Here is a 7,406-nt window from a genome sequence, read left to right on the forward strand (position 1 = left end):
ACTGTAGCCTACCAGGCTCCTCCATCCATGGGATTTTCCAGGCAAGAGTACTGGAGTGGCTTGCCATTGCCTTCTCCAGTCATTCCAGGCAGAGGTTAGAAAATTTGCTTACCTCTCTGTACTTCAATTCACCCAGCTATAAAATATGGGTAATAACATTACTGCCTGTATAGGGTTGCTAGAGGATTAAATGAGCAGTTATACATAAAGCTCTTAAAAGGGTGCCTGTCACACAGTAATTCTTATTATCGTTACTATTATTGCTATTATTAGGGGGCTTCCCAGTTGGCACAGTGGTAAAGAATCCGCCTGCCCATGCAGGAGATGCAAGAGATGCAGGTTCAGTCCCTGGGTCGGGAAGATCCCCTGGAGGAGGAAATGGCAACCCACTCCAACATTCTTGGAGTATGCCTAGAACATTCCATGGACAGAGGAGCCTGGCAGGCTACAGTCCATGGGGTTGCTACACTAACGTTCTTTTTCACTGGAGACAGTTTAGGGCAAAGGAAGAAGAGGGGTGACATGTAGAAGAGGTGAACATAGATAAAGGTCCTGTAGCCTGGCAGGCTACAGTCCATGGTGGACACGACTGAGTGACTGACACTTTCACTTTCAACAGGTTTTACCATTTGAGATGCCTTCAGCTGTAAGAATCAGAAACTTCATTTCAAAGTGATTTCCGATACACCATCGATGAACCTTGAAGACATTATGCCAAGTGAAATAGGCAGTCACAGAAAGACAGACGCTGTAGGTTTCCACTTACATGAGATTCCCAGAGTAGTCAAATTCATAGAACCAGAAAGCAGCAAAAATCCTGGAGTAGACAAATTCACAGAACCAGAAAACAGTGTGGTGGTTGCCTGGGGCTGCGGGAAGGAGGCGTGGGGAGTTCGTGTTTAATGGGTCCAGAGTTTCAATTTGAGAAGATGAAAGTTCTGGAGCTGCTGGTGGTAACAGCTGTACAAGAACGTGAATGTACTTAATGCAGCTGAACTGTACCCTTGCTGCTGCTGCTAAGTCACTTCAGTCGTGTCTGACTCTTTGCACCCCCATAGACGGCAGCCCACCAGGCTCCTCCATCCCCGGGATTCTCCAGGCAAGAACACTGGAGTGGGTTGCCATTTCCTTCTCCGAACTGTACCCTTAGAAAGGCTTAAAATGGTAAATGCTATGCTATGTACATTTTACCATAAGTTTTTTTAAAAAAGGAAAAAAGCCAACTTCTATAATAAGGAAATTTAAAATGATCACATAGCACCAAAGTTCAGAGGTCTGGCAACTCCGCAGTGTATGGTCACCTGTGAGAACTCAGAGCCATTTCCTCTTTTTGTCCGGCCATTTCTGGGACCAGAATCAGCTTCCTCTGAAGTTGAGGACCACATGGAATAGGTCGAACCAAAACAAAGCGGGCTCTGTTAGGAAGGTGGGGGTGGGGGGTGGAGAGGATGCCAAAAAGGCAACCGTGTCTGCTGCGACTTTGTAAAATAATGCTTAACAAGGTCATTTATTAGTCATGTTCACCACGATTGTGTCACACCCGCTAAAACATGTGTCACAGGTACCTGTTACATTAAGCTGTTCTAAGAATATTTTTGTTAAATTATTGCAACACCAACTCTTCTATAGCTCATTTGGTACAATCACTTTCTCATAATAGCTTAAAAATATAAAAGTAGCTGGGGTTGCCAATGCAATTCTGCTAATACATCACTAAACTTTTTTTCCTTGGAGATGATTTAGGATAAGGGAAGAAGAGAGGAGATGCATAGAAGAGGTGAACATTAGATCAAGGTCCTGAAGGAGCAGATCTCTACCCCTGCCCCAGCACACACACACACACACACACACACACTGGACAGCAATGGGAGTCTTGGTTACAGAACCAAAAACTGGGTTCCAACTCTGGCTGGGATAAAATACGGATGTTGACTTTGGGCAAAGGACTTAATCTTTTCAAACCCTAATGCTTTTATTCTAAAAGGAGGGTGAAAGCAGCAGACATGTAAGCCGTCATTGTCAGGGACTGAGGTGATGCTGGGCTCTTCCCTTTTCCTCACCACCACATCCCCTCAGCTGCCAAGTCTCCTGGCCACTCTGACACCTAGGACAGCCTCCCCTTCCTCTCCAGCATCATCTTACATTACCACCCTATACCTGGACTTATAGCAGTTCTCTAACTGGCTTCAGGTCCCTAAACCTCAGCTTCTCCAATCCATTTGCTCTGCAACTTTGAGAGAAACCTTTGATTTCCATCAGTCTGGGTTCCTGGGGCAACCCAGGTGCCTGGGTGACCCTACTGTCTTCCCTGCCCACTACCATCCAAGACTGGAGTTCAACTTATCTAAACACACACATCAATGCTCAAATTGCTTTTCACGCCCTCCTTTCTTCTGGTGAACAGAAAGTAGCATCCCAGGGCCACTGTATGTCTGCATTATATCCCAAGTCAACTTGCCAGTCTCGTTTTCAGATGAGGTGAGCCCTTCTACCCATGACTAGGCCACCAGCAAGGTCCTGGGAAGGAGAGGTATGAGGATCCAGCCTTGGTGAGCAGGGGTCAGATTATTGCCTGGGTTCCTGAAAATAGTCTTCATGTTCTCAACTTTTTTTTCCCCCTAAGCCTGTGGACAACGCTAGATGGAAAGTCTGGCTTACCTCCACTCCTCCCCCCAAACCCACTCAATTTTTATATTGCTCCGAGGTTAATAGCCATGTCGTGTGGGGTCATAGAAGACATCTGTGTCTCAGATAATATGCTTACGGTGATTACCACACATAATTGACTGACCTTCCCTCATTCTTTCCCTGCTCCAGGCCGTGGCTGATAGGATGAACAAGGCACAAGAGTTTATTTTCCATCACACATCATTGTGTTGCTGAGCAAATATGTTAGCAAGCTTTGAATGAGCCACCTTTCAGGCTCTAGGTTTTCAGAGTTAAAATAGGAAGCCATGACCAACCTGATAATATTAGATTTTAAATCAGCTTTGGGCCACCCTACTCAGAGCCCTATTGTGGGTCTCCTGGAGAACCAGGTTTGGGACACGAACACTATAGAATCCTCTTGCATTCAAGGTCATTGTTCTTCATGTTACTTTGGGGAGCATTGAGGAATCTTGATATTCCTCATTGTAGACTCTGGTCTGTAGAGGGAGAAAAATTGGCCCTTAGGTGCCCAGGTCCCCAAGGGTAAATTAAGTCCAACCTTCTGAAGTCAGCTCATCCCACTGTATCACTGGCTACATGGGGCCCAGCCACCGGCTCCTGCATCTGCCCACCATGTCCGGTCTGCACAGTCTCAACAAAGAGCATCCTAAGTTTCAGCAAATAGATTCCTCCTTTGGAGAAGACAACAAAGACTCCTGATCCCAGAGATAATGGAAAATGAGGAGACTGAAATGAAAAAATTCCCCAAAGCAAACTTCAAAACGTTACATTAAGATTCTAAAACTTTTTAATAATGTTTTACCTTAGCTCTATTCCATCTATCTAGCAATTAATCCATCAGCCTTCACATAATACACACCTACAGGAAACGTGATTACATGTCTCTGGGCTGGATTCCACTGTGAATTACTAATAAGGTAACACTTGGGAATTCCAAGCTTCTGTGTCATTCAACATCCCCTCTCAGCTCCCTACCCCACCCCAATAAGTTCTTGTGTGTCTCGGAGGACAAAGGTGGGGCTCAGTGGCCCCACTGGGATTGGGTCTTAGCCCCCGGGGAACCAACCAAGGTCTAACTCTCAGTGGCACCATCCCACCCACATCTAACATCTCAGTGTTTGTACTTGAAACTCACATCAGCCCTCCAGATCTCTACAGCACTGCACCTTGGGAAGATGAACTAGAAAGCCAAGTGTCGACAAGAAAATTTTCTGCCAGTTTATCACAAGAGTGCTCCTTCACAGTCATTTTAACTTGTGAAGTAACTTAACTTGGTTCCAGTTGCCACTTAGAGATATCCACCTGGAACTGTTGCTTCACTAATATTTCATGCAAGTCATCCATGTCTTCTGTGGGTGGGGGAGGGACCAAGGAGAAACAGGGGGGTGGGAGCAGGGGAGAATTTGCAACTGCTTAACAGAAAAATTATACATATTCTGAACATATGGGTGATCTTTAGAAAAATCTCAGCATCACTTCATAATTATATACTACAAGTTTTAATTAACTAAAGCTCTGCAAATCATAATGCCTTATTAAAATGCAATTAATCCTTTGATTAAAAAACAAAAAGCACAAGTATTTACAACAAAAACACAAGTAGAATAATTACAAATATCATGTACCCATTTCTTTTATTTGGGTGTCACTTATGATGTTGCCTGCTCCCTTCATTAATTCAAACACACACATTATCTCGCATCCACAGCAGCATGAGTGACAGTGGCCACCAAACACACAGCACTGTATCCTATTGATTTCGGCAAATCCTGAACAATGCCATTTGCATGCTTGTTTCTGTAATAATAAAGATATGCCATTCAGAATTAAAGCCCGGCCAGGCTAGTGGCAACTAATTGTGTTGTATGTAATGAGTGCAATTTCAATTTGATATCACCCTCAGCTTTTCTTGCCGCACTCGCTAAGTACTTTCAAGTCTTTGTGGGGAAATAATTGATTTTTTTGTGCTATGGGCACAAGAAAATTATTATGATCTTTTGAATAATGCCAAAGAAAAGACCATGAATGATTTAAATTGGTATATGAAGAAGGCTTCTCCGTGGACGGCGGCTTGACTGACATCCTGCTAATACAGTATCTAGATTAGCAGTTTTTAAGGAGGCAGCTCATATGAAACTAGTAAAACAGAAAAGGTTGCTACCAGGATTGGGTGGTGGCAGGGTGGTGGTAGTGAGGGTTATTGTTCTATTTTATTTGTTATCCAGGAGGACCAACAATTTCAGGATTTAAGGCATGACACAATTACATAATTGCCCGGCCCTCACCACCGAGAGTGTGTTTCCACTGATAAATGACACACTGGAAATGGGCAGAGAGGAGAGAGCTGAAGTGGGATTGTTAGCATGACTGTAGTTCGGTTAGGCAGAGGCAATCGCGGTGGGCAGATCTCTGGGTCTGGAACATGAAAGTTAGTTGGTATATTTTTCTGACCTTCAATTCCAGGAAGAAACTGGGAGTCAGGTGGCTAGGGAGCTCTACCTTCTTTATTCTTTAGTCTTCCTGTTAGGAACAACTGCTCAATCCCACCATTAGCATGGCATGGGTCTAGCAAGAGAGCTAAAGTTCTTTTCTAACCTGGATGATAACACGGATGGAAATCTAAACCTCAGACAGGTTTCCGTTTCCTTTGTGCCTGTGAAACCTCAGATCGGGAAACCCAACCGGGACAACTGGTCCCCCTCCCCTTTTTCACTCCTCCCCATCCCCCAGCTAAGCCCTCCATCCCCAGTGTGGCAGCCTTGACTTTGACAAGAAGGAAATAAGCACCTTAGAAGGATGGCTCACCAATTCAAAACACAATTCCACCTTAAAATGCATCCACCTTCCAAATCTCATTCTTCAGAGGAGGGAGTGTTGTTAATTTAGTTGGTCATAACTAAATAGTTTCTAATCTGGAGCAGGAGGCTGCTGGGAATATTGGACAGTTTAAAGGTTAATCACCATCGCCTGGTTACACAAGTGAGGCAGAACTAATTCCTCCAAAGGCAAATGGCTTGCAGTTTTATCAGCAGTGCAGATTAGAAGTGTTAATATACAGAACAGAATGGACGCTTAAGGGCCGGTTTTCCCCTTATCGGCAAACTTTGCAACAGAACTCAGCTCCCACACAACCTCTGCACTTCTATAATAAGGCCCCTTATTTTGCCTCTCGAGCAGAACTATCAAACAATCCTGTCCAAACCACTGCCACCAAAATCAGGGTATTACAGACCACGGCTAATTGGAAGATCACTATAATGAAGGAAAAGATAAAATACTTTGGCTGTTGGCCTAAAATGTGGATCAACACAACGTAGGAAGCTATCTTGCTATGTCACATTCTGAGAGATTTACATAAACAATAAACTCAATCCAATGCCACCCCCTCCCCCCCCCCGCAAATACATCTTTGTTTACAATAAATGCAACCTAAAACCGGACTAGAGGAGGCGGGAGAGGTGCCTTCCATAGGCAATGTGATTAGGCCAGCAGTTTTGCAACTGTGCAGGACAGCAGAGACTGTGTATTTCCTCTCTAGCAATCAGCAGGGAGAAAATGGTTTTTAATGTTCTCCACGCTTCCTATATCATAGATATTTAAATATTTGGACCACTCAATATGCTAAAACGTTCATACTCGCTGTGCAAATTGACTTCCATATTTCTACTAGGTCTGCAGCTGTCTTTCCAGGGGAGGAGGTAGGTGAGGGCATGGAATGGGTGGATTAAAAGGCTGCCAAAGGCTGGTACCCAAGTGACTTGGTGGGTTTCCCTTTGGTGACTGAGGAGAGAGGAGGGTGGATATAGGTATGGGAGGGTGGATATAGGTGTGAGAGGGTGACTTTTCAGAGAGCAAAGTTAGAGACCACCAATCTCATCCAGCAGGGACTGAAAAGTTTCCTTGATGGGAAATCTCTTATTTTAACAAGACCAAACATTCCAGACACATGAGGAAGAGACTCTCTATGGGGCATGCTCTAAGAGCTGGTATACCCAGGCAATGCATTCTGGAGTAAGGTTTCGTTTATCCTAGGTAGATCAAACAGCCTGGATAAACCCATCTCCTAAGCACTGTTCAGTGATTTTTCACCTCTGGCTGCTGGCTTCTCCCTGGATCCCAAGACATCTTTCTTTCCTGAGTCTTGGGTAGTCAAAAAAAGGTGAGCTTCTATTTGCAATAGGATTCTTCTATCTTTCTCTTAGTCAATTTCTCCCCTCCCCACCCGCCTTTTTTTTCCTTGTGTAAGCTCTTGCAAGAAGGATCCATGGCTTCTGTCTGAATGGTCCACAGCATCTGGAAGAGTGTTCCCATTAGGTACCTCATAATTTATAGCAATTGATTGATGTGCTCAATATATATTTACCGAATGCTGCAGAGGGTACAGGCTGCCTCCAAGGAACTAGTGAGTTTATAGGGGAAGGCCAAGACCAGCCCTTCTGAGTTAGTACATTCTAAGAGAAAAATGGCCACAGGATAAAAGGGAAAATGTGACAGGAAAGTGTGGCTAAGTGTCAACCGCTCAGCCAAGAAGTGCTTTGGGAATTGAGGAGGGTGATGCCTATGAAGTCTAAGTGATCAAGGGCTTTGACTGGGGCCTATAAGTCATTTGTGTGCTTAGTCATTTTTTCACTTAACAAACTTGTTTTCTGCTCCTACTATCTCCCTAGCAATGGGTTTCCCCGGTAGCTCAGCTGGTAAAGAATCCACCTGCAATGCAGGAGACCCTAGTTCAATTT

Source organism: Moschus berezovskii, chromosome 11, assembly GCF_049115385.1.
Source record: "Moschus berezovskii isolate FMDL1 chromosome 11, NW_MosBer_1.0, whole genome shotgun sequence".
NCBI classification, from domain to species: Eukaryota; Metazoa; Chordata; class Mammalia; order Artiodactyla; family Moschidae; genus Moschus; species Moschus berezovskii.